Source organism: Choloepus didactylus, chromosome 5 (assembly GCF_015220235.1).
Source record: "Choloepus didactylus isolate mChoDid1 chromosome 5, mChoDid1.pri, whole genome shotgun sequence".
Lineage (NCBI taxonomy): Eukaryota > Metazoa > Chordata > Mammalia > Pilosa > Megalonychidae > Choloepus > Choloepus didactylus.
Window position 1 is genome coordinate 56,832,633 of NC_051311.1, and position 27,980 is coordinate 56,860,612.

The 27,980-nt window shown below is 39.0% G+C and overlaps 1 long non-coding RNA gene across 1 annotated transcript in view; it reads left to right on the plus strand.

Annotated features, from left to right (window-relative positions):
* LOC119534081 overlaps positions 1-27,980 on the plus strand; it is a 124,722-nt gene that overhangs the window by 74,894 nt on the left and 21,848 nt on the right. The window contains exon 7 of the long non-coding RNA XR_005216951.1: positions 11,542-11,625. This is a non-coding gene — a long non-coding RNA (uncharacterized LOC119534081). The remainder of the gene's footprint in view (positions 1-11,541; positions 11,626-27,980) is intronic.

A 27,980-nucleotide genomic window follows, 5' to 3' on the forward strand; every position in this document is an offset into this window, starting at 1 on the left:
TATTGAGATACATTCACATACCACGCAGTCATACAAAACAAATTGTACTTTCGATTGTTTACAGTACCATTACATAGTTGTACATTCATCACCTAAATCAATCCCTGACACCTTCATTAGCACACACACAAAAATAACAAGAATAATAATTAGAGTGAAAAAGAGCAATTGAAGTAAAAAAGAACACTGGGTACCTTTGTCTGTTTGTTTGCTTCCCCTACTTTTCTACACATCGATCCATAAACTAGACAAAGTGGAGTTTGGTCCTTATGGCATTCCCAATCCCACTGTCACCCCTCATAAGCTACATTTTTATACAACTGTCTTCGAGATTCATGGGTTCTGGGTTGTAGTTTAATAGTTTCAGGTATCCACCACCAGCTACCCCAATTCTTTAGAACCTAAAAAAGGTTGTCTAAAGTGTGCGTAAGAGTGCCCACCAGAGTGATCTCTCGGCTCGTTTTGGAATCTCTCTGCCACTGAAGCTTATTTCATTTCCTTTCACATCCCCCTTTTGGTCAAGAAGATGTTCTCCATCCCACGATGCCGGGTCTACATTCCTCCCCGGGAGTCATATTCCACGTTGCCAGGGAGATTCACTTCCCTGGGTGTCTGATCCCACGTAGGGGGGAGGGCAGTGATTTCACCTTTCAAGTTGGCTTAGCCAGAGAGAGAGGGCCACATCTGAGCAACAAAGAGGCATTCAGGAGGAGACTCTTAGGCACAAATACAGGGAGGCCTAGCCTCTCCTTTGCAGCAACCGTCTTCCCAAGGGTAAAACTTATGGTAGAGGGCTCAACCCATCAAACCACCAGTCCCCTATGTCTGTGGTCATGTTAGCAACCATGGAGGTGGGGTAGGCGAATACCCCTGCATTCTCCACAGGCTCCTCAAGGGGGCACTACATCGTTTTTTTTTTTTTTTTTTTTATTCCTTGTTTGTCTTTTTTCTTTTTTTCTTTTTTTTTTAACTTTCCCTTCTTTTTTCAAATCAACTGTATGAAAAAAAAAGTTAAAAAGAAAACAAACATACAATAAAAGAACATTTCAAAGAGACCATAGCAAGGGAGTAAGAAAAAGACAACTAACCTAAGATAACTGCTTAACTTCCAACATGTTCCTACTTTACCCCAAGAAAGTTACATACTATAGCAACATTTCAGTGAACTTGTTCCTACTACATCCATCAGAAATTAACAGACCATAGTCATTTCTGGGCATCCCCAGAACGTTAAATAGCTTATCTGTTCTTCTTGGATTATTGTTCCCCCTTCCTTAATTGCTCTCTACTGCTAGTTCCCCTACATTCTACATTATAAACCATTTGTTTTACATTTTTCAAAGTTCACATTAGTGGTAGCATATAATATTTCTCTTTTTGTGCCTGGCTTATTTCGCTCAGCATTATGTCTTCAAGGTTCATCCATGTTGTCATATGTTTCACCAGATCGTTCCTTCTTACTGCCGCGTAGTATTCCATCGTGTGTATATACCACATTTTATTTGTCCACTCATCTGTTGATGGACATTTGGGTTGTTTCCATCTCTTGGCAATTGTGAATAATGCTGCTATGAACATTGGCGTGCAGATATCTGTTCGTGTCACTGCTTTCTGATCTTCCGGGTATATACCGAGAAGTGCAATCGCTGGATCGAATGGTAGCTCTATCTCTAGTTTTCTAAGGAACTGCCAGACTGACTTCCAGAGTGGCTGAACCATTATACAGTCCCACCAACAATGAATAAGAGTTCCAATTTCTCCACATCCCCTCCAGCATTTGTAGTTTCCTGTTTGTTTAATGGCAGCCATTCTAACCGGTGTTAGATGGTATCTCATTGTGGTCTTAATTTGCATCTCTCTAATAGCTAGTGAAGCTGAACATTTTTTCATGTGTTTCTTGGCCATTTGTATTTCCTCTTCAGAGAACTGTCTTTTCATATCTTTTGCCCATTTTATAATTGGGCTGTCTGTACTATTGTCATTGAGTTGTAGGATTTCTTTGTATATGCAAGATATCAGTCTTTTGTCAGATACATGGTTTCCAAAAATTTTTTCCCATTGAGTTGGCTGCCTCTTTACCTTTTTGAGAAATTCCTTTGAGGTGCAGAAACTTCTAAGCTTGAGGAGTTCCCATTTATCTATTTTCTCTTTTGTTGCTTGTGCTTTGGGTGTAAAGTCTAGGAAGTGGCCTCCTAATACAAGGTCTTGAAGATGTTTTCCTACATTATCTTCTAGGAGTTTTATGGTACTTTCTTTTATATTGAGATCTTTGGTCCATTTGAGTTAATTTTTGTGTAGGGGGTGAGGTAGGGGTCCTCTTTCATTCTTTTGGATATGGATATCCAACTCTCCCAGCCCCATTTGTTGAAAAGACCATTATGGCTCAGTTCGGTGACTTTGGGGGCCTTATCAAAGATCAGTCGGCCATAGATCTGAGGGTCTATCTCTGAATTCTCAATTCGATTCCATTGATCTATATGTCTATCTTTGTGCCAGTACCATGCTGTTTTGGCAACTGTGGCTTTATAATAAGCTTCAAAGTCAGGGAGTGTAAGTCCTCCCACTTCGTTTTTCTTTTTTAGAGTGTCTTTAGCAATTCGAGGCATCTTCCCTTTCCAAATAAATTTGATAACTAGCTTTTCCAAGTCTGCAAAGTAGGTTGTTGGAATTTTGATTGGGATTGCATTGAATCTGTAGATGAGTTTGGGTAGAATTGACATCTTAATGACATTTAGTCTTCCTATCCATGAACATGGAATATTTTTCCATCTTTTAAGGTCCCCTTCTATTTCTTTTAGTAGAGTTATGTAGTTTTCTTTGTATAGGTCTTTTACATCTTTGGTTAAGTTTATTCCTAGGTACTTGATTTTTTTAGTTGCTATTGAAAATGGTATCTTTTTCTTGAGTGTCTCTTCAGTTTGTTCATTTCTAGCATATAGAAACATTACTGACTTATGTGCATTAATCTTGTATCCCGCTACTTTGCTAAATTTGTTTATTAGCTCTAGTAGGTGTATCGTTGATTTCTCAGGGTTTTCTAGATATAAGATCATATCATCTGCAAACAATGACAGTTTTACTTCTTCTTTTCCAATTTGGATGCCTTTTATTTCTTTGTCTTGCCGGATTGCCCTGGCTAGCACTTCCAACACAATGTTGAATAACAGTGGTGACAGCGGGCATCCTTGTCTTGTTCCTGATCTTAGAGGGAAGGCTTTCAGTCTCTCACCATTGAGTACTATGCTGGCTGTGGGTTTTTCATATATGCTCTTTATCATGTTGAGGAAGTTTCCTTCAATTCCTACCTTTTGAAGTGTTTTTATCAAAAACGGATGTTGGATTTTGTCAAATGCTTTTTCAGCATCTATTGAGATGATCAATTGATTTTTCCCTTTCGAGTTTTTAATGTGTTGTAATACATTGATTGTTTTTCTTATGTTGAACCATCCTTGCATGCCTGGAATGAACCCCACTTGGTCATGGTGTATGATTTTTTTAATGTGTCTTTGGATTCGATTTGCAAGTATTTTGTTGAGGATTTTTGCATCTATATTCATTAGGGAGATTGGCCGGTAGTTTTCCTTTTTTGTAGCATCTTTGCCTGGTTTTGGTATTAGATTGATGTTAGCTTCATAAAATGAATTAGGTAGTGTTCCATTTTTTTCAATGTTTTGAAAGAGTTTGAGTAAGATTGGTGTCAGTTCTTTCTGGAAAGTTTGGTAGAATTCCCCTGTGAAGCCATCTGGCCCTGGGCATTTATTTGTGGGAAGATTTTGATGACTGATTGGATCTCTTTGCTTGTGATGGGTTGGTTGAGGTCTTCTATTTCTTCTCTGGTCAGTCTAGGTTGTTCATATGTTTCCAGGAAATTGTCCATTTCTTCTACATTATCCAGTTTGTTGCCATACAGTTGTTCATAATATCCTCTTATAATTTTTTTAATTTCTTCAGGATCTGCAGTTATGTCACCTTTTTCATTCATTATTTTGTTTATATGGGTCTTCTCTCTTTTGATTTTGTCAGTCTAGCTAGGGGCTTGTCAATCTTGTTGATCTTCTCAAAGAACCAACTTTTGGTGATATTTATCCTTTCTATTGTTTTTTTGTTCTCTATGTCATTTATTTCTGCTTTAATCCTTGTTATTTCTTTTCTTGTACTTGGTTTAGGATTGGTTTGCTGTTCATTTTCTAGCTTCTTCAGTTGATCCATTAGTTCTTTGATTTTGGCTCTTTCTTCCTTTTTAATATATGCGTTTAGTGCTATAAATTTCCCCCTTAGCACTGCTTTTGCTGCATCCCATAGGTTTTGGTATGTTGTGTTCTCATTTTCATTCGTCTCTATATATTTAGCAATTTCTCTTGCTATTTCTTCTTTAACCCACTGATTGTTTAGGAGTGTGTTGTTTAACCTCCAGGTATTTGTGAATTTTCTAAGTCTCTGATGGTTATTGACTTCTAATTGTATTCCACTGTGGTCAGAGAATGTGCTTTGAATAATTTCAATCTTTTTAAATTTATTGAGGCTTGTTTTATGTCCCAGCATATGATCTATTCTGGAGAAAGTTCCGTGAGCACTAGAAAAGTATGTGTATCCTGTTGATTTGGGATGTAATGTCCTGTAGATGTCTGTTAAATCTAATTCATTTATCAGATTGTTTAGGTTTTCAATTTCCTTATTTGTCTTCTGTCTGGTTGATCTATCTATAGGAGAGAGTGATGTGTTGAAGTCTCCCACAATTATTGTGGAAACATCAATTGCTTCCTTTAGTTTTGCCAATGTTTCTCTCATGTATTTTGTGGCACCTTGATTGGGTGCATAGACATTTACGATTGTTATTTCTTCTTGCTGAATTGCCCCTTTTATTAGTATGTAGTGGCCTTCTTTGTCTCTCAAAACATCCCTGCATTTGAAGTCTATTTTATCTGAGATTAATATTGCTACACCTGCTTTCTTTTGGCTGTAGCTTGCATGAAATATTTTTTTCCATCCTTTCACTTTCAGTTTCTTTGTGTCCCTGTGTCTAAGATGAGTCTCTTGTATGCAACATATTGATGGTTCATTTTTTTTGATCCATTCTGCGAATCTATATCTTTTAATTGGGGAGTTTAATCACACTGCTCCCCCTTCCCAGCTCTGGGACATTCAGCTGAGGTTGCAGGGAAGGCTAATGTCCACGCCCAGTTTTGTGGTGTGTGCCTGTTATTTGAAGCACTTCCGTCACACTGGGTTGTCTGGGGCAGCTCTGGGCTATGGGGCTGGCGATGGGCAGGAGTGTTTCCTGTCCACCAGGATGGTGGCTGTGAGCGGACACCCCCCTTTTCTTGGGAAGTTGTGTTGTTTAGTGAATTTTCTCAGCCACTGGATTATTGCCTTTTGTCTCAGAGCTCTCTTAGTTCTGCTCTTGACTTGACGTGCCCAAATTTCAATTCTTTGAAGCTTTCTGTATTGAGCTTCTTAGAGTAATTGTTTTAGAAAAAGCAAAAAGGATTTAAAAAAAAAAAAAAAAAAAAAAAAAAAACGGCTCTCCTCAGAGATCTAATGGGTTATTGAAATGCTAATAGACAAAGCAACCAGGGCCATTAAGGAAAAGTGCCCAGGGCAGAGAGATCAGCCTTGCTTCGGGATTTGCATATGCGCCTCAAGGCCTGATCTCCGCCCTTCCCCTTTCTGTGTTCACCAGAACTCCAAAAATCCTCTGCTTTTATTTTGGAGTTTTTCGTGTTGTTTTTTTTCTATGCCTGTCTCCTCTCTGCTGGGCTGGCTGCTCTCAGAGTCTCTGGTGTCTGGCCTCAGTCTATCTATGGTTGGAGTTTGAATCAGTAGAATGAGTTTCTGGTAAGAGCAGCCACTGCAATTCTCCCTTCTCCTTCCTGGAGCTGACAGCCCCTCCTCCCCCGGGACTGAGCCTGGCAGGGAGGGGCGCGGGTCCCCTGGCCGCAAAAACTTACAGATTTCGCTGATCTCAGCAGTTCCACGTTTTCATGAGTGTTGTATGAAGTATGCCCAAAGACAGATTGCTCTGTGGTGTCCAGTCCACGCAGTTCCTGGCTTTTTACCTACTTTCCTGGAGGAGTAACTAAAACATACAGCTCACCTCCTTTCGTTTTTAAGTTCTGTTGATTTGATAGTGAAAAGAGCTTGCTTTAGTTTGCATTTCTTGACACTTGTATGAACAATTTTTCATATTGTATATTGGCCAGTTTTCATGTATTAACTTATCTTTGGGCATCTTAAATATTTCTTACTGATTTAAAATAAGCTCTATCAGTCCTAAGAAAATGACTAATCCTTTTTCTGCCATGGGAAATTTTTTTCCCAGTTTCTTGACTTCTTATTACTTTGCATATATGTATATATATAGGATTTTGTTTTGTTTTGTTTTGTGCTTTTTTTTTTTCCATTTCTTAAAAATTGAGATTGTTCACATGCCATACCATTATCCAAAGGTAGAAAGTGTACAACAATCACTTGCCCATGGTACTGACATAGAGCTGTGCATCCATCGCCACAGTTTTTTTTTTTTTTTTTTTTTCAATTTTTAGAACATTTTCATTACTCCAGAAAAGAAATAAAGATGCACAAAGGAAACTCAAATCCTCCCATATCCTACCTCCCCCATTATTGATTCATAGTATTGTTATAGTACATTTGTTACTGTTGAAGAAAGAATGTTAAAATACTACTAACCATAGTATGTAGTTTGCAGTAGGTATATATTTTTTTCCTATATACCCCCTCTATTATTAACTTCTAGTTATAGTGTCATACATTTGTTCTAGTTCATGAGAGAGATTTCTAATACTTGTACAGTTAATCATCGACATTGTCCACCACAAGATTCACTGTTTTATACATTGCCATCTTTTAACCTCCAGCTTTCCTTCTGGTGACATACGTGACTGAGCTTCCCCTTTCCACCACCTTCACGCACCATTCAGCACTGTTAATTATTCTCACAATGTGCTACCATCACCTCTGTCCATTTCCAAACATTTAAGTTCACTCTAGTTGAACATTCTTCTCATAATAAGCAACTGCTCCCCATTCTTTTGCCTTGTTCTATATCCTGATAACGTATATTTCATGTCTATGAGTTTACATATTATAATTAGTTCATATCATTGAGACCATGCAATATTTGTCCTCATGTCTGTCTTATTTCACTCAATATAGTGCCCTCAAGGTTTCTTCCTCAACCCATTTTTTTAAGACAGTTTTGTTCACACACCATACATTCTGTCTTAAGTAAACAATTGATGGTTCCCTGTATAGTCATGTATTTATGTATTCACCACCATCACCACTATCTGTATAAGGACATCTCCATTTCTTCCCACAAAGGAGGAAGAGTCAGAGAAGGTAGAGAGACAGGAGAAAAGGAAAAAAAGAAAAAAAAAATGACAGCTAGGAAGCAACAAAAGGAAAGATAACATTAAACTGAAGTAGAATAAAGAGTCAGACAACATCACCAATGCCAAAAGTCCCATACTCTTCTCCTATGTCCCCCCCATATGCATTTAGCTTTGGTATGTTGCGTATGTTATATTAAAGGAAGCATAATACAATGTTTCTGTTAACTAAAGTCTCTAGTTTGCACTGATTGTATTTTCCCCCAATCCCACCCCATTTTTAACACCTTGCAATGTTGACTTTCATTTGTTCTACCTCATGTAAAAACATATTTGTACCTTTTATCACAATTGTTGAGCACCCTAGGTTTCATTGAATTATACAGTCCCGGTCTTTATCTTTCCTCTTTCCTTCTGGTGTCCCACATGCTCCTAACCTTACTCTTTCAACCATACTCACGGTCATGTTTGTTCAGTGTACTTACATTGCTGTGCTACTATCTCCCAGAATTGTGTTCCAAACCTCTTACTCCTGTCTTTTTCTTTCTGTCTGTAGTGCTCCCTTTAGTGTTTCCTGTAGAGCAGGTATCTTGTTTACAAACTCTGTTATTTTGTTTGTCAGAGAATATTTTAATCTCTCTCTCATATTTGAAGGACAGTTTTGCCAGTTATAGGATTCTTGGTTGGTGGTTTTTCTCTTTAAGTTTCTTAAATATATCACCCCACTTCCTTCTTGCCTCTATAGTTTCTGTTGAGAAATCTGCACATAGTCTTATCACGTTTCCTTTGTATGGGATGGATTGCTTTTCTCTTGCTGCTTTCAGGATTCTCTTTTTATCTTTGACATTTGATAATCTGATTATTAATTAAGTGTCTTGGCATAGGCCTATTTGGATCTATTCTGTTGGGGTATGCTGCACTTCTTGGATCCGCAATTTTATGTCTTTCATGAGAGATGGGAAATTTTCATTGATTATTTCCTCTATTATTGCTTCTGCCCCATTTCCCTTCTCTTCTGGGACACCGATGACATGTACATTCCTGCATTTCATTTTGTCCTTATATTCCCAGAGACATTGCTCATATTTTTCCATTCTTTTCTCTATCTGTTCTTTTGTGTGTTGGCTTTTAGGTGCATTGTTCTCCAGTTCCTAAGTGTTTTCTTCTGCCTCTTGATATCTGCTATTGTGTGTCTCCATTGTGTCCTTCATCTCTTGTGTTGTGCCTTTCATTTCCATAGATTCTGTCAGTTGTTTTTTCGAACTTTCGATTTCTATGTTATGTACACCCAGTGTTTTCTTTATATGCTTCATCTCTTTTGCCATATCTTCCCTAAACTTTCTGAATTGATCCAGCACTAGTTATTTAAATTCCTGTATCTCAGTTGAAGTGTAAGTTTGTACCTTTGACTGGGCCATAACTTCGCCTCTCCTAGTGTAGGTTATAGTTTTCTGCTGTCTAGGCATCTGGCCTCCTTGGTTACCCCAGTCAGGTTTTCCCAGACCAGAATGGGCTTAGGTCTTGGAAGGAGGCAATAGTTTCAGGTCTCCCTGAGGGTGTCTTAGAAGATTAATGCACCCTGTAAGGCCTCAAGTCACTGTGTTTTTCTGCCCAACAGGTGGCACCTGTCAGTCTGTAGCTCCAGACTGGTGTAAGTAGGTATGGCCCGTGGCTGTTTTCCCCCAGGCTCTGGGGTCTGGTTCTGCATGGAAGGTGACTAGTAGAGCTTGGCACCACCTCTTTCCTCTTAGGGAAGATCTACCCCCTGGAGAGAGGTCATTAGCATTTGAATAGACTCTGACTCTGCTATCTCCACCATTGTCTGGGTCAGAGAGCTGCAAACTGAAAATGGCTGAGGCTGTCTCCACTGAGCCAAAAAAGGGACAGAAAGTCCCCTTCAGGGCCAGTCCCTGGCCTGCCTCAGTTTCACCCATTGGCCAGAGACAACACCCGGTCCTCTGGGCTCCCCCTCCCTCCCAGAGAGGTCCTCCAGCTCCCCAAGGTCAGTCTTCAAAAGCCTCTGTCTGCTTGTTGGGGATTTGTAGCTTGTGTTGAGTTTGTGCTAATGAAAACCCCAGTTGGAGCTCAGCTGAGCTATATTCGCTTGTTTGGAGAGCAGTGCTCTCTAGCATAGTGAGGCTTTGCAGTTTAGGAGAGTGCTGCTTTCTAGTGCCGCGAGGCTTGCAGTTTGGGCCATGGGGGGAGGGGGCTCCCTGCTCAGGTCTGTAGTTTTTACTTAGAGATTTTATGCTGCGATCTCTGGCATTCCTCCCATTTCAGGTTGGTGTATGATGAGTGGATGGTCACGTTTGTCCCCCCGCAGTTATTCCAGATTATTTGCTAGTTGTTCCTGGCTGTTTATTAGTTGTTCCTGGGGGACTAACTAACTTCCACTCCAATCTATGCTGCCATCTTCTTTTCCTACTTTGCATATTTTTATGTTCAGAGTTAACATTTTTATAGTCTTGCATACTCATTATTAAAGCCAAAAATGCTTATTTCCAACAGTGTTCACCATTTGAGGGGCCTTTCCAATTTTACCTCAAATTACTTTCTACAATAGCTTCTCTCTAACCTGTACCCCTTTTATCTGTAATAAAGTGAAATCCCACAATAATGCATTTAAATGTTAACTCTGAACATAAAAATATGCACCAACCTGAGTAAGGTCCAAATTTCTAATCATGTAAACATGCAGAGTTTGTTGCAAAGTTTAATGAATGGTTAATGATTCTGGGGCAGGGGTATTAATGGGTCTGGCTGAGAGATCCACATTCCTCCAGGTGCCAGCTGGAGTTTGGCCTCATGTGGCTGCCATTTCCTGATCTCTCTAAAGACAATGGGGTGAGCTAATAATGTAGGTTCCTGGACTTACCAAACTGCACAAGGATTCCAGGTCTCGAGGTTAATGGTACCCATTATTCCAGCTCTCAATCCCAGGAAAATGGGTGGAGAAAATTCCTAGACATGAAGAGCCACCCTTGTCTCCCTATTTCACATGACAAGGTTCCCTTCCTTTTCTGTGCCTAATCTTGCCACTCCCCAATGTACACTGCATCCCTCTCTATCTTTCCTCCCACTCCATAAGATCAGGCAAGTTCTCTGTATAACCTCAGAATGAGTTTACTTTAAACAACAGTCCCCTTTTTCCGGATTTCATTGATACTACTGTGCTTTGTTCCCAGCTATGTGCACAAATTTTAGATGTATTCGTTGTATTTTTTGGAATTTGGAGTTTGAGTACTTTGTGATCTACAAGGTTTTTATAATTTAATGTACATGTTGAATATAAAATCAGGAATAACTAGGAAGGTGCTTTTTTTAAAAATAACCTATATTCTTATACGTTTTTTATTTACCTCTGTTTGCTAATCAAATGAATGAAACAAAATAGCCATACAAAACGAAACTAAACCATTTTATCTTTAACCTGAGCTTTTTATCAAGGAAAATCATAATCACAATTATACAGGGAGATGCTTTTCAGAAAATGCTCTCTAAAGACACCACTAGTCCCTGATTTGAAATTGCTTACAATATATCATTTGCATGAGTTCTATATATTTTAAATGCACAAAATATTCACAATAGATATGTATTGATATATACAGAAATAGTAAATATATAAAATGTGATCAGGGCCAAGCCAGTAGAAATGAAACCACTTTAAAATTGTGAACATTGGATACTTTTATTAGTGTTGTACCTTGTTACAATAAAGTAGTATTATTAGAATTTATACTATAGCTATTGTCCATAGTTACATTAAAGCTCACTCTATGGTTTTTTAAAATTTTTATTCCCAATATATGTAACTAAAATATCCCATTTTATCCACTTTCAATTATACAATTCAATTTGATTACAATGTTGTGAACCATCAACCACCATCCACTTCCAAAACTTGGTCATTATCCCAAATAGAAACTCCATAACAATTAAGCATTAACTTTCCATTCCCGACCAAGACCCTTGTAACCTGTATTCTAGATTATGACTTATGAATTTGCATAATTCTAAGTATTTCATATCAGTGATATCATACAATATTTGTCCTTTTGTATCTGTCTTATTTCACTCAACATGATGTCTTCAGGGTTCATCCATGTTTTTGCATGTACTAGAACTTATGGCTGAAAATATTCCATTATATGTATATAACACATTTTGTTTTTCTGTTATCTATTGATAGACATTTGGGTTGTTTCCACCTTGCGGGAATTGTGAAGAATTGGTGTGCAAATATCTGTTTGAGTTCCGTCTTCAGTTTATTTTGGTATGTACCCAGAAGTGGGAATGCTGGATCATATAGTAATTTTATACTTAACTTTCTGAAGAACCGCCAAACTGTTGTCCATAGTGACTAGACCAACATTCCCACCAACAATGTATGAAGGTTTTTATTTCTTCCACATCCTCTCCAACACTTGTTATTTTCCTTTTGTTTAAATAGTAGCTGTAATAGTCAGGGTTCTCTAGGGAAACAGACCAACCAACTGATATCTGTAAATGTTATAGAAGTGTCTTAATGCAACTGTGGGGATACAGAAGTTCAAATTCTGTAGGGCAGGATGCAAGCTGGCAACTCCAATGAGGTCTTTGATGAGCTCCACAGGAGAGGATGGCCGACTGAAGAAGAAGTGAAAGTTCTCTCTTCTCCCTTAAAAGTCTTCAACTGATTGAATTAAATCCAACTGATTGGATTCTCTCAATGTGGAAGAACTCCGTTAGTTGATCGTAGATGTAATCAGCCACAGATGTAATCACCTGACTGATGATTTCATAAACCAGTCTTCTGGTTCATTAACTAGCCACAAAATGTCATTGCAGTGTTTGTTAGGCCAGTGCTTGCTTGACCAGACAACTGGGCACCATAAGCTGGCCAAGTTGACACATGAACCTAACCATCACAGTGGCCATTCTAGTGGGTATGAAATGGTATCTCATTGTGTTTTTTTTTATTATTCATTTTATTGAGATATATTCACATACCATGCAGTCATACAAAACAAAGTGTACATTCAGTTGTTTACAGTACCATTATGTAGTTGTGCATTCATCACCAAAATTAATTTTTGACATTTTCATTACCACACACACAAAAATAATAAGAATAAAAATTAAAGTGAAAAACAGCAACTAAAGTAAAAAAGAACACTGGGTGCCTTTTTTTGTTTATTGTTTTTTGTTTTTTTTTTTCCTCCCCCATTTTTCTACTCATCCATCCATAAACTAGACAAAGGGGAGTGTGGTCCATATGGCTTTCCCAATCACATTGTCACCCCTCATATGCTACACTTTTATACAATCATCTTCAAAATTCATGGGTTCTGGGTTGTAGTTTGATAGTTTCAGGTATTTACTGCTAGTTATTCCAATTCATTAGAACCTAAAAAGGGTTGTCTATATTGTACATAAGAGTGCCCACCAGAGTGACCTCTCGGCTCCTTTTGGAATCTCTCTGCCACTGAAGCTTATTTCATTTCCTTTCACATCCCCCTTTTGGTCAAGAAGATGTTCTCCATCCCACGTTGCTAGGTCCAGATTCCTCCCTGGGAGTCATGTTCCATGCTGCCAGGGAGATTCACTCTCCTGGGTGTCAGATCCCAAGCTTTGGGGAGGGCAGTGATGTCACCTGCCAAGTTGGCTTAGCTAGGGAGAGAGGGACACATCTGAGCAACAAAGTGGCACCTGGGAGGAGGCTCCTAGGCACAATCATAGGGAGGCCTAGCATCTCCTTTGCAGCAACAGTCTTGCCAAGGGTAAGTCCTGTGGTAGAGGGCTCAGCCCATCAAACCACTAGTCCCCTATGTCTGCAAGCACATCAGGAACCATGGAGGTGGGAAAGCCCAACACCCCTGCATTGTCCACCATCTCCTCAAGGGGGGCTCTGCATATTTTTTTCATTTTTTTTTATTAACCCTTTTTTTTAATCAACTATATAAAAAAAATTAAAAAAAACATAAAAAAAAACATTTGAAACAAACTGTAACAAGGGAGTGAGAAAAGACAACTAACCTAAGATAACTACTTTACTTTCAACATGTTCCTACTCTACCCCAAGCAAATAACCTAATATAGCAACATTTCTGTGAACTTGTTCCTACCATAACCATCAGAAATTAATAGACCATAGTCATTCCTGGGCATTCCCAGAATGTTAAATTTACCTGTGATAGCTTATCTGTTCTTATTGAGTTATCATTCCCCCTTTCTTAATTGCTCTCTATCACTAGTTCCACTACATTCTACATTATAAACCATTTGTTTTATATTTGTCAATGTTCCCATTACTGGTAGCATATAATATTTCTCTTTTTGTGCCTGGCTTATTTCGCTCAGCATTATGTCTTCAGAGTTCATCCATGTCGTCGTATGTTTCACGACATCGTTCCTTCTTACAGCCACGTAGTATTCCATTGTGTGTACGTACCACATTTTATTTATCCACTCATCTGTTGAAGACATTTGGGTTGTTTCCATCTCTTGGAAATTGTGAATAATGCTGCTATGAACATTGGCTTGTAGATATCTGTTCGTGTCACTGCTTTCCGATCTTCCGGGTATATACCGAGAAGTGCAATCGCTGGATCGAAGGGTAACTCTATATCTAGTTTTCTAAGGAAGTACCAGACTGACTTCTTTATATAGTCCCACCAACAGTGAATAAGAGTTCCAATTTCTCCACATCCTCTCCAGCATCTGTAGTTTCCTGTTTGTTTAATGGCAGCCATTCTAATTGGTGTGAGATGGTATCTCACTGTGGTCTTAATTTGCATCTCTCTAATAGCTAGTGAAGCTGAACATTTTTTCATGTGTTTCTTGGCCATTTGTATTTCCTCTTCAGAGAACTGTCTTTTCATATCTTTTGCCTATTTTATGATTGGGCTGTCTGTACTATTGTCATTGAGTTGTAGGATTTTATATACACAATATATCAATCTTTTGTCAGATACATGGGTTCCAAAAATTTTTTCCTATTGAGTTGGCTGCCTCTTCACCTTTTTGACAAATTCCTTTGAGGTACAGAAACTTCTAAGCTTGAGGAGTTCCCATTTATCTATTTTTTCTTTTGTTGGTTGTGCTTTGGGTGTAAAGTCTAGGAAGTGTCTGCCTAATACAAGGTCTTGAAAATGTTTCCCTACATTATCTTCTAGGAGTTTTACAGTACTGCCTTTTATAGTGAAATCTTTGTTCCACTTTGAGTTAATTTTTGTGTAGAGTGTGAGGTAGGGGTCCTCTTTCATTCTTTTAGATATGGATATCCAGCTCTTCCAGCCCCATTTGTTGAAAAGACTGTTATGTCCCAGTTCAGTGGCTTTGGGGACCTTATCAGAGATCAGCCGGCCGCAGATCTGGGGGTCTTTCTCTGAATTCTGAATTAGATTCCATTGATCAATACGTCTGTCTGTGCAAGTACCATGCTGTTTTGACAACTGTGGCTTTATAATAAGCTTCAAAGTCAGGGAGTGTAAGTCCTCCCACTTCATTTTTCTTTTTTAGAGTGTCTTTAGCAATTTGAGGCATCTTTCCTTTCCAAATAAATTTGATTACTAGCTTTTCCAAGTCTGCAAAGTAGGTTGTTGGAATTTTGATTGGGATTGCATTGAATCTGTAGATGAGTTTGGGTAGAATTGACATCTTAATGACATTTAGCCTTCCTATCCATGAACATGGAATATTTTACCATCTTTTAAGGTCCTCTTCTATTTCATTTAGTAGAGTTATGTCGTTCTCTTTGTATAGGTCTTTTACATCTTTGGTTAAGTTTATTCCTGGGTACTTGATTTTTTTAGTTGCTATTGAAAATGATATCTTTTCTTGAGTGTCTCTTCAATTTGTTTATTTCTAGCATATAGAAACATTACTTACTGACTTATGTGCATTAATCTTGTATCCTGCTACTTTGCTAAATTTGTTTGTTAGCTCTAGTAGCTGTATCGTCGATTTCTCAGGGTTTTCCAGATATAAGATCATATCATCTGCAAACAATGACAGTTTTACTTCTTCCTTTCAGTTTGGATGCCTTTTATTTCTTTGTCTTGCTGGATTGCCCTGAATAGCACTTCCAGCACAATGTTGAATGACAGTGGAGACAGTGGCATCCTTGTCTTGTTCCTGATCTTAGAGGGAAGGCTTTCAGTCTCTCGCCATTGAGTACTATGCTGGCTGTGGGTTTTTCATATATGCTCTTTATCATGTTAAGGAAGTTTCCTTCAATTCCTATCTTTTGAAGTGTTTTTATCAAAAAGGGATGTTGGATTTTGTCAAATGCTTTTTCAGCATCTATTGAGATGATCATTTGATTTTTCTCTTTTGATTTGTTAATGTGTTGTAATATATTGATTGATTTTCTTATGTTAAACCATCCTTGCATGCCTGGAATGAACCCCACTTGGTCATGGTATATGATTTTTTTAATGTGTCTTTGGATTCTATTTGCAAGTATTTTGTTGAGAACTTTTGCATCTATATTCATTTGGGAGATAGGCCTGTAGTTTCCTTTTTTGTAGCATCTTTGCCTGGTTTGGGTATTAGATTGATGTTAGCTTTATAAAATGAGTTAGGTAGTATTCCATTTTCTTCGATGTTTTGAAAGAGTTTAAGTACAATTGGTGTCAGTTCTTTTTGGAAAGTTTGGTAGAATTCCCCCTATGAAGCCATCTGGCCCTGGGCATTTATCTGTGGGAAGCTTTTTGATGACTGATTGGATCTCTTTCCTTGTGATTGGTTGGTTGAGGTCTTCTGTTTCTTCTCTGGTCAGTCTAGGTTGTTCATATGTTTCCAGGAAATTGTCCATTTCCTCTACATTATCCAGTTTGTTGGCATACAGTTGTTCATAGTATCCTCTAATTTTTTTTATTTCTTCGGGATCCACAGTAATGTCACCTTTCTCATTCATTATTTTGTTTATATGGGTCTTCTCTCTTTTTGATTTTGTCACTCTAGCTAGGGGCTTGTCAATCTTCTTGATCTTCTCAAAGATCTCAACTTTTGGTGGTATTTATCCTCTCTGCTGTTTTTTTTTTTGTTCTCTATGTCATTTATTTCTGCTTTAATCCTTGTTATTTGTTTTCTTCTACTTGGTTTAGGATTGGTTTGCTGTTCATTTTCTAGCCTCTTCAGTTGGTTCATTAGTTCTTTGATTTTGGCTGTTTCTTCCTTTTTAATGTATGCATTTAGTGCTATAAATTTCCCCCTCAGTACCGCTTTTGCTGCATTCCATAGGTTTTGGTATGTTGTATTCTCATTTTCATTTGTCTCTATATATTTAGCAATTTCTCTTGCTATTTCTTATTTAACTCAATGCTTGTTTAGGAGCATGTTGTTTAACCTCCAGATATTTGTGAATTTTCTAAGTCTCTGCTGGTTATTGACTTCTAATTGTATTCCATTGTGGTCAGAGAATGTGCTTTGAATAATTTCAATTTTTTAAAATTTATTGAGGCTTGTTTTATATTCCAGCATATGATCTATTCTGGAGAAAGTTCTGTGAGCACTAGAGAAAAATGTGTATCCTGGTGATTTGGGATGTAATGTTCTATATATGTCTGTTAAATCTAATTCATTTATCAAATTGTTTAGGTTTTCAGTTTCCTTATTAGTCTTCTGTCTGTTTGATCTATCTATAAGAGAGAGTGACGTGTTGAAGTCTCCCACAATTATTGTGGAAACATCAATTGCTTCCTTTAGTTTTGCCAGTGTTTGTCTCATATATTTTGTGGCACCTTGATTGGGTGCATAAACATTTATGATTGTTATTTCTTCTTGTTGAATTCCCCCTTTTATTAGTATGTTGTGGCCTTCTTTGTCTCTCATAACATCCTTGCATTTAATGTCTATTTTATCTGAGATTAGTATTGCTACTCTTGCTTTCTTTTGGCTGTAGCTTGCATGAAATATTTTTTTCTATCCTTTCACTTTCAATTTCTTTGTGTCCCTGTGTCTAAGATGAGCCTCTTGTATGCAGCATATTGATGGTTCATTTTTTTTTTGATCCATTCTGCCAATCTATATCTTTTGATTGGGGAGTTTAATCCATTTACTTTCAATGTTATTACTGTGAGGGCATTTCTTGAATCAGCCATCTTATCCTTTGGCTTATGTTTGTCAGATATATTTTTTCCCTCTCTCTCTCTGTGTCCTTTCACGTACCCATGCTGAATCTCTTTAGTACTGAACCTTTCTCCATCTCTCTCTCTCCTTTCTTTGTTTCTCTGTTGGCAGGGCTTCCTTTAGTATCTCAAGTAGGGCAGGTCTCTTGTTAGCAAATTCTCTCAGCATTTGTCTGTGAAAAATTTAAGCTCTCCCTCAAATTTGAAAGAGAACTTTGCTGGTTAAAGAATTCTTGGTTGGCAATTTTTCTCAGAGTTTTAAATACGTCATGCCACTGCCTTGTCGCCTCCATGGTGGCTGCTGAGTAGTCGCTACTTAGTCTTATGCTGTTTCCTTTGTATGTGGTAAATTGCTTTTCTCTTGCTGCTTTCAGAATTTGCTCCTTCTCTTCAGTATTTCATAGTGTGATCAGAATGTCTCAGAGTGGGTTTATTTGGATTTATTCTATTTGGAGTTCGCTGAGCATTTATGATTTGTGTATTTATGATGTTTAGAAGATTTGGGAAGTTTTCCCCAACAATTTCTTTGAATACTCTTCTTAGACCTTTACCCTTCTCTTCCCCTTCTGGACGTTTTATATTATCTATCATATCCCTGAGGATATGATATGATTTTTTCAATTTTTTTCCCCATTCTTTCTTTTGTTCTTTCATTTTTCCATTCTGTCATCCTCCAGGTCACTAATTCGCTGTTCAGCTTCCTCTAGTCTTGTACTATGAGTATCCAGAATCTTTTTAATTTGGTCAACAGTTTCTTTTATTTACGTAAGATCATCTATTTTTTTTATTTAGTCTTGCAATGTCTTCTTTATGCTCTTCTAGGGTCTTCTTCATGTCCTTTATATCCTGTGCCATGGTCTCATTGTTCATCTTTAGTTCTTTGATTAATTGCTCCAAGTACTGTGTCTCCTCTGATCTTTTGATTTGGGTGTTTGGGCTTGGGTTATCCATATCGTCTGTTTTTTTCATATGCTTTAATATTTTCTGTTGTTTCTGGCCTCTTGGCATTTGCTTAACTTGATAGGGTTCTTTTAGGATATGTAGACCGATTCAAACCCTTATCTCTAATTTGTCAGATCTACAGCTTTGTGGAGTACACTTTCTCTAACTAACCAGCAGGTGGCGTCTGTGAGCCACCTATTCCCCTCAAGCCAGTTCTCCCCCACTTTGTCTTTGTGGTGAGTGGGGGTGTGAGTCTTGTGGGGTCCAATTGATGCACCAAGCTTGCGTGTGTAGTTGGTGTTGCCAACCCTGCATATGGGGTGTGTGTCTGAGCAGTTCGGGAGAGGGGGCAGCTTTAATAATCAAATCTCCCAGGTGTTCCTGGAGATTTAAAGCTGTTGCAATAGTCTAATCCTTCAGTTCAGTCTTGCCATAGTTTTTCTCTGCCACTGACCCACAAGTCCTTGGTATTGGCATATGGTCCCTGGGACTTGTGAGTGGGTCCCTCTGTGCACTCCTAGGTCCTCTGCTGAGGGACAACTGTGCTATGTCACAGGTGAGCGCCATCCCCCAAGGGAGATTCTGGGCTGCAGGGCTGTGTAGGGGCATACCCAGTCTGCTGATAGGAAGGCTGAATGGGGTGTGTTAATTTCCCCCTTTTCACCCAGCTCTGCCTTCCCAACTATGGGACAATTAGCTGAGGGTGCAGGAAAGGCTAATTTCCACCCCCAATATTGTGGTGTGTGCATGTGTTGTTGGAAACCCTTCCCATCACGCTGGGTTGTTTGGGGCAGCTCTGGGCTGTGGCACTGGTGCCTGTCAGGAGCGTTCCCTGCCCACTGGGAAGATGGCTGTAAGGGGACACACCCCTTTTCTTGGGGAGTTGTGGCGTTTAATGAATTTTCTCAACCACGAGACTTACTGCTTTGTCCCTCAGAGCTATCTTAGCTCTGCTCTTGTCTGTGCCCAAATTGCAAATCTTTGAGGCTTTCTGTAATGGGCTTCTAACAGTAATTGTTTTAGAGAAAGAGAAAAAAAAAGGGGGGGGGCCCTCATTGCAGTTCTAATGGGCTATTGAAATGCTAAGAGACAAGGAGGTTAGGGCCATTAAGGAGCAATCAAGAAAGCAGAGAAACCGGCTCTTCAGACAAAGGAACTCACCTTCCTGATTAGCACATGAGCCTGACTCTGCCTGAGACCTGCCCTTCCCCATTCTATGTTCACCAGAACTCCAGAAAAGTCTCCGCTTTTATTTTTGAGTTTTCCTTGCTGTTTTTGCTAGCTCTATCTCCTCTCTGCTGGGCTGACTGCTCCTGGATTCTCCAGTATCTGGTCTCAGTCTATCTGTGTTTGGAGTTTGGATCAGCCATCTGAGGTTTCAATAAGAGCTGCAACTGCAGGTCTCCCTCCTCATTCCCAGCACCTACGGCCCCTCCTCCTATGGGACTGAGCTTGGCAGGGAGGGGCACGGGTCCCCTGCCCAAGAGCACTTACAGATTTCGCTGATCTCAGCTGTTCCATGTGTTCATGAGTGTTGTATGAAGTATGCCGAAAGTCAAATTGCTCTGCGGTGTCCGTTCCACAGATTTCCTGTCTGTCTACCTACTGCCCTGGAGGAGTAACTAAAACCTACACCTCACCACTCCACCATCTTGCCCCCCCCCCATTGTGTTTTGATTTGCGTTTGCCTGATGGCTGATGGCGTTGATCATCTTTTCATGTGCTTATTGACCAAATGTATATCTTAATTTGAGAAATTCAGTTCAAGTTGTTGCTGCTTTCTTAATTGGGCTGTTTGGGTTGTCTTTTTGTTGTCAAGTTGTAGGAGTTCTTTATATATTTTGGATATTAAACCCTTATCAGATATATGGTCTGCAAATATTTTCTCCCATTCTGTAGGTTGTCTTTTTTACATTTTTAATAATGTCTTTTGATGTGCAAATTTTTTTACTGGTTGAAATCTCATTGATCTATTTTTTTCTTTCATTGCTCATGCTTTTGGTGTACAGCCTATGTAATGATTGCCTAACATAATGTCCTGAAGATGTTTCCCTATGTTTCTTGTAGGAGTTTTATAGCTTTGGTTCTTAGATTTAGTTCTTTATTCCTTTTAGAGTTCATTTTTGTGTACAGTGTAAGATAGGAGTCACCCTTCATTATTTTGTACATGGATATCCTGTTTCTCAAGCACCATTGTTGAAGGGAACTATTCTGTCCTGATTGAGTGGACTTGGCAAAAAATCAATTGTAAAAAAATCAGTTGACCATAGATGTGAGGATTTATTTCTAAACTCACAATTCAATTCCATTGATTTATATGTCTGTCCTTGTGCCAGTATCACACTGTTTTGATTACTATAGCTTTGTAATCAGTTTTAAAATTGGGAAATGTGAATCCTCAAACTTTTTTCTTCTTTTTCAAAATGACTTTGGATATTCAGGTCCCCTTACCCTCCCATATGAATTTGATGGTTGGCTTTTCTGCAAAGAAGGCTGTTAGAATTTTGACTTGATTGCATTGAATCTGTAAACCACTTTGGGTAGAATTGACATTGTAATAATATTTGGTCTTCCAGTCCATGAACATGGAATAAATTCCATTTATTTAGGTTTTCTTTAATTTCTTTCAGCAATGTTTTTTTAGTTTCCCATGTACAAGTACTTTATATCCCTAATTAAATTTATTTCTAGATATTTGAATCTTCTAGTAACTATTGTAAATGGGATTTTTATCTTGATTTCCTCTTTAGATTGGTCATTACTAGTATATAGCAACATTACTCTTGTACACTGCCACTTTGCTGAATTCATTTATCCTCTCTATTAGCCTTGTGGATTTTTCAGAATTTTCTATATATAGGAACATGCCATCTGTAAATAGAGAAATTTTAGTTCTTCCTTTCCAATTTGGATGGCTGTCATTTTTTTCTTTCATAATAGAAATTTTATTGGTTGTTTTGAAGACCAGCAGACAGATCTTATGAACAATTTGTTCACAATTCTTAATGTATGTACAGAAAATCTAAAAAGCCATGTAGTTGTAATTTTTTTTCTAAAATATTCCATTAACTTTCCAGATTAAAATTTGGAGGCAGATTTTCATTAAGAGGGTATCAATTACCAATATCTTCAAATGTTGACAAATCCTGCTATTTCATAATTTAATGTCATACAGACTACATACTCACATTTCCAATCTTTCACGGTAAATAACAAAGTTAGTAGGAAAACTAGGATAATCACAACCAAGGATGTTACAGAGTGCACACAGTTCTGACAAGGAAAGCCAAGATCAGGGAGCGGTTTTAAGAAAAAAAAATTTACTAATAACATGGGAATAGAAGTAATTTAAAATGTTCAACACATTATCTGCATGGCTATGACTCCAAGTCATTTAGTATGTGCAGTATAATAGGATATAAAAACTGCCACCACCACCCCCCACCCAATGGAATGTTAAGTAGATATTCAAGAGAGTTAAAGCCTCCCGTAATTCAATATTCTGCTATTTTCTTGTACTAAGAAATTAACAAGCAGTAAATGATTTCCCCTCTTACAAAAAAGCATTTACAGTTAAAAAATGGATTGAGGTAGGATTTCAATCTCCTTCTTAAAAATGTTTCTTCTAGAGTTACTAAAAAACTTCAATTTACAAAATAGTTGATAAAAATATTCCCCTGAATTATATAAGAATGGAGAAACAGGGACCACTAATAATACCTGGCATACAATATTAATCAGACTTGGCTTCTTTCTCTCCTGCTTCATCAGAGGCTGGGTTATCCTCACTTTTAGTTTCTCTGTTTTCTGCCCATAAATCTTCTTTACTTGGTTAGCCACTTCAGCTTGTTTTCCTTTTGCTCCTTTTTTTGTTTGTTTGTTTTGTTTCATTTTTGTTTGTTTGTTTTGGTTGCACTTTTATGCCTGAAGATTTATCCTTTCCCACTGACATTTTTGGCTTCATTTCCACATTCACTGGAGCAGGTTTAGCTGAAAGCTTCACCAACCTCTGCTTGGGCTCCTCTTTTTCTGCCCCTTAGACTGAGTTACCTTCCTCTTGGGCATCTTGGCAGTGGAGTGAGTAGTGCCAGGTGCTGTCAACTTCAGCGCATCCAAGCTTTTGTGAAGATGGGTTGCTGGCCCTTTCATTTTCATTTCTTGCCTAATTTCTCTGGCTAGAACTTTCAGTACAATGTTGAATAACACTGTTGACAGTGGACATCCATGCCTTGTTCTGGATCTTTGAGGGTAAGATTTCAGTCTTTCACAATTGAGAATGGTGTTAACTGTGGATTTTTCATAAGTGCCCTTTATCATGCTAAGGATGTTTCCTTCTATTCCTAGTTTTCTGCATTTTTTTAAAATAAAGAAATGGTGTGGATTTTATCAAATATATTTTCTGTTTCAATTGAGATGTTCTTGTGTATGTTTTACTTCAGTCTATTAATGTGGTGTATTTCATTCATTGTTTATGTTATGTTGAACCACCCATACATTCCTGGGTTAAATCCCACTTAACCATGGTGTTTAATTCTTTTAATGTCCTCTTGGATTCAGGTTCTAGTATTTTGTTGATAATTTTGCATCTACATCCCATGGGGGATATTGGTCTGTAATTTTCTTTTCTTGAGTTATCTTTATCTGACTTTCGTATTAGTAGGATGCTGGCTTTAGAATGAATTAGGAAGTATTTCCTTCTCCTTCAGATTTTTTTGGAAGAGTTTGAGCAGGGTTGGTATTAATTCTTCTTGGAATGTTTGATAAAATTCACCAATGAAGCCATCTTCTCCTGGACTTTTCTTTGTTGGGAGGATTTACTTGTTATTTATCTGTTGCAATCATCTATTTTTTCTTGAGTAAGTATAGGTGGTTTATGTATTTCTAGGAATTTGTCTCATTTCATTTTGGTTAATCTAATTGCTTTGTATGCAGTTGTTCATCATATCTTATTATAATCCTTTTGATTTCTGTGGGGTCAGTATAAATGTCCCCCCTTTCATTTCTGATTTTGGTTATTTATATCCTCTCTTTTTTTGGTTGTCATTGTAGTTAAAGGTTTGTCAATTTTATTGATTTTTTTTTCAAAGAACTTTTGATTTCATTGACATATTGCTTTTTATTCTCTATGTTACTTATCTACACTCTAATCTAGGTTATTTCCTTCCTTCTGCTAATTGTGTTTAGTTCTTTTTCTAGTTCCTCCAGGTGTAAGTTGAGGTCTCTCATATGATATCTTTCTTCTTTTCTAATGTTAGCATTTAGAACTATAAATTTCCCTCTCATCACTCCCTATGCTATATCCTGTAAGTTTTTGTATGTTGTGTCTCCAGTTTCACTTGCCTCAAGATATTTCATAACCTCCTTTGAGATTTCTTCTTTGATTTATTGGTTGCATAAGAGTGTGTTGTTTAATTTCCACATATTTGTGAGTCTTTTAATTCTCCATCTGTTATTGATTTCTAGCTTCATTCATTGTGGTCATAAGAAACATATGATTTCAGTATTTTTTTAGTTTATTGAGACTAGTTTTGTTATTTAACATATGCTGTATCCTAAAGAATGATTCATGTGTACTGGAGAAAAATTTATATTTTGCTGCTGTCAGGTGAAGTTCTATATAAGTCTCCTATGTATAGTTTGTTTATATTATTGCTTAAGTCTCCTATTAGCGTACTGTTCTAGTTTGCTAATGCTGCCGGAATGCAAAACACCAGAGATGGATTGGCTTTATAACGGGGTTTATTTGGTTACACAGTTACAGTCTTAAGTCCATAAAGTGTCCAAAGTAATGCATCAACAATCAGGTACCTTCACTAGAGGATGGCCGATGGCGTCCAGAAGACCTCTGTTAGCTGGGAAGGCAAGTGGCCAGCGTCTGCTCCAAGTTCTGGTTTCAAACTGGCTTTCTCCTAGGACATTCCTCTTTAGGCTTCAGCTCCTCAAAAATGTCACTCTTAGTTGCCCTTGGGGTGTTTGTCCTCTCTTAGCTTCTCTGCTTTCAAAGGCCATCTCCAAAATGTCTCTGTAAGCTCAAGCTCCTCTCTCAATTCCAGTGCATTCTTCAAAGTGTCCTTCTTGGCTGTAGCTCCTCTTCAAGATGTCACTCACAGTTGCTCTTCAAAATGTCACTCGCAGCTTCACTGAGTTCCCTCCTTCTGTCAGCTCATTTACATGGCTCCAGCGACTCAACCCAGACCCACCCACCCTGAATGGGTGGGTCACATCTCCACGGAAGCACTCAAAGAGCCACAATCCAATCAACACTGACACATTTGCCCACACAAGACCACATCAAAGACAGTGGTGCTCTGAGGGACACAATACACCCAAACCGGCACATTCCACCCCCTGACCTCAAAATGACATGATCTTTCCATATACAAAATACATTCATCCCATCACAATATCACAAAAACTTAAATCATTTAAGTAACAGTAGTTAAGTACAAGATCCCATCAAAGTCAATTATAGGCATGGTCGGTCCTAAGGCACAATTCTCCTTTAGCTGTGGATCTGTGAACTTAGAACAAGTTACGTGCTTCTAATATACAAAGAGGGACATTCATAGGATAAACATTTCCGTTGCCATAAGGAGAAGCAGTAAGGAAAACAGGGTTAACAGGACCAAAACAGTTCCTAAAACCCTCAGGACAAACTCCATTAGATTTCAAAGTCTGAGAGTCATTAACAGAATGACGTTGCCTCCTTGGGGCTTGAGAGAGTGGGAGTCTAACCCTTCCTAAGGGCCTTTGCAGCAGCCCTTTCGTTTCCAAATGCTGGGGTGAGTTCTCCAACATATCCACACACTGGGGAGACCACCTTCTCAGCCCCACCCTCCTCAAATATCAGGGAGCACCTGGATTCCCTTCCATCTCCGGGGCACACGCTCAACCCCTTCAGAACAGCGGGGTGGCAGCCAGGCTCTCCCCAATTCCCTGGGAATGTGCTCCACCTTCTTTGGGGCTTGGGGTGGTGAGCATCGAGGCAGAAGGCTCACCCTCGACCTCTGGGGCAAACTCACCCTTTCCATGCATGTGGGCCACTTTGCTCTCCTAGCCCGAGACCCCTTGACTCCAGACCTCAACCTCCATGGCTCTGTTTTTGAAGAAATTTTTCCTTCATTCTGTTCCTTGTCTGTCTCCTCTAGTCCAGATTGGCAGCGGCTCTGTCTATAAAGATCTCGCAAAAATTCTGTTGGCTTCGCATGAAGCACACAGGGGTCAAAGCCGTCAGACAATAGGACTTTTCACAAATCCTCTCTGCTTAACTCCTTCTCCAATCTTGGCTTGTTCTGAAATGGCAGCTGGGTTCCATATTTGGTTGCATCCTCATGTTGGGCTGTAGCTTCTGGGGTTTCCCCCCCTAGAAGCCCAGAGCTTTTCAGGCCATCAATTTCTGATTTCTTTGAAACCAAGTGTTCATTTCTCAGCTTATCTCTGTCCTCTCTCATTTTACTATAAGCTGCAAGTAAAAGCCAGGCTACTTCTTCTAGAGTTTGCCTGGAGATCTCATCAGCTAAATATTCTAGGTCGTCGCTTTCAAATTCTGCCTTCCATCCAAGAACAGGACTCAATTTTGCCAAATACGCTGCCACTTTAAAACAAGGATCACCTTCCTTCCAGTTTGCAACAACACATTCATCATTTCTGCTCAAGGCCTCATCAGAAGTGTCTTTAGAGTCCATATTTCCACAAAGAGTCTCTTCAAAGCAGTTTAGGACTTTCCTATCAAGCTCCTCACAGTTCTTCCAGAATCTTCCCCTTATCCATTTAAAAAGCCATTCCAACATGTTTGCTATTTGCAAACTCAGCAGCACCCCACTTCTCTGGTACCAGAATCTGTTCTAGTTTGCTAATGCTGCTGGAATGCAAAACACCAGAGATGGATTGGCTTTTATAAAAGGGGGTTTATTTGGTTACACAGTTAACAGTCTTAAGGCCATAAAGTGTCTAAGGTAACGCATCAACAGTCGGTAACCTTCACTGGAGGATGGCCAATGGCGTCCGGAAAACCTCTGTTAGCTTGGAAGGCACGTGGCCAGCATCTGCTCCAAGTTCTGGTTTCAAAATGGCTTTCTCCCAGGATGTTCCTCTAGGCTTTAGCTCCTCAAAAATGTCACTCTTAGTTGCTCTTGAGGTGTTTGTCCTCTCTTAGCTTCTCCAGAGCAAAAAGTCCGCTTTCAAAGGCCATCTCCAAAATGTCTCTGAAAGCTTAAGCTCCTCTCTCAGTTCCAGTGCATTCTTTAAAGTGTCCCTCTTGGCTATAGCTCCTCTTCAGAATGTCACTCACAGCTGCACTGAGTTCCCTCTTTCTGTCAGCTCATTTACATGGCTCCAGGGACTCAACCCAGACTCACCTTAATGGGTGGGAAAACACCTCCATGGAAATTATCTAATTAGAGTCATCACCCACAGCTGGGTGGATCGCATCTCCATGGAAACACTCAAAGAACCACAATCCAATCAACACTGACACATCTGCCCACACAAGACCACATCAAAGACAGTGGCGCTCTGGGGGACACAACACATCCAAACTGGCACACTTACTGATCTTTTTATATATTTTAGCAACTGTTGAAAGTGGTGTACTGCTGTCTCCTACAATATAATGTAGGACCATCTTTTGCTCCCTTCAAATCTGTCAATATTTGCTTCGTATGTTTCAGGCTCTGCCATTAGGTGCATATATATTTATAACTGCTATAACTTCTTGTTGAATTGAACCCTGTATCAGTATATAATGTCCTCTTTGTGCCTTGTAATAGTTGTTGACAAAGTCTATTTTATCTGATTTTAGTAAGGCCATCCCAGCTGATTCTGCCTGCAGGGAAAGTTCTGGGAAGATGAGCCGGAAATGAGCGCCCTGGTTCAGTTCTTTAGGCTGCTAGAAGGGTAGACCAGCACTGACATATACACAGCCCAGTTTGCACATAGAGGTCACTCTGCTCCCTCTGGAACAAGGCCAGATACACACAATATGAGTACATGCCAACTCCACACCATGCTGGGGAGAAGATGGGAAAGGGACCAGCAAGTGCACCAGGGGCTTCTCTTACCTGTTTTTGCTCTGTGTTTTCTTATTTTAGAGCTCACCCTGTTGCTGTGACACTCTGTTTTCTGGAACTCTAAGAAAGATGGTTCTGCCAGTTTTTGATAGGTTTCTCAAAGATTCTGTGGGGTAAAGGAACCCTGGAACATCATATGCCACTATCTTGTTTCATCCCAAGTCCTGAATATTGGAAAATTAACACACACAGAAATTTGTTATGCCGGTGTTGGAAGAGCTGGGATACCAAACAAGAGAAAGTGAAGGAACTTAGAGATTGGCAGCAGCAGGAATTGACTAGGGCTTGAGGGACATAAGGAGGAAGTGATGTTTCCTAAATCCAGGATATGTGTTATCTGTTTAGAGGTAGAATCAAGGAGGAGGCTGCCTGGCAAGAACCGGGACCACAGAGGAAATGTGACCTCTATTGGAGATGGCACTCCAGGTTGAGAGAAGTGGGGGAGAAATGCCTGTCTTCTTCTCTCCCACCTCCAATTTGGTAATAATAGGTCCCACTGCACAAAC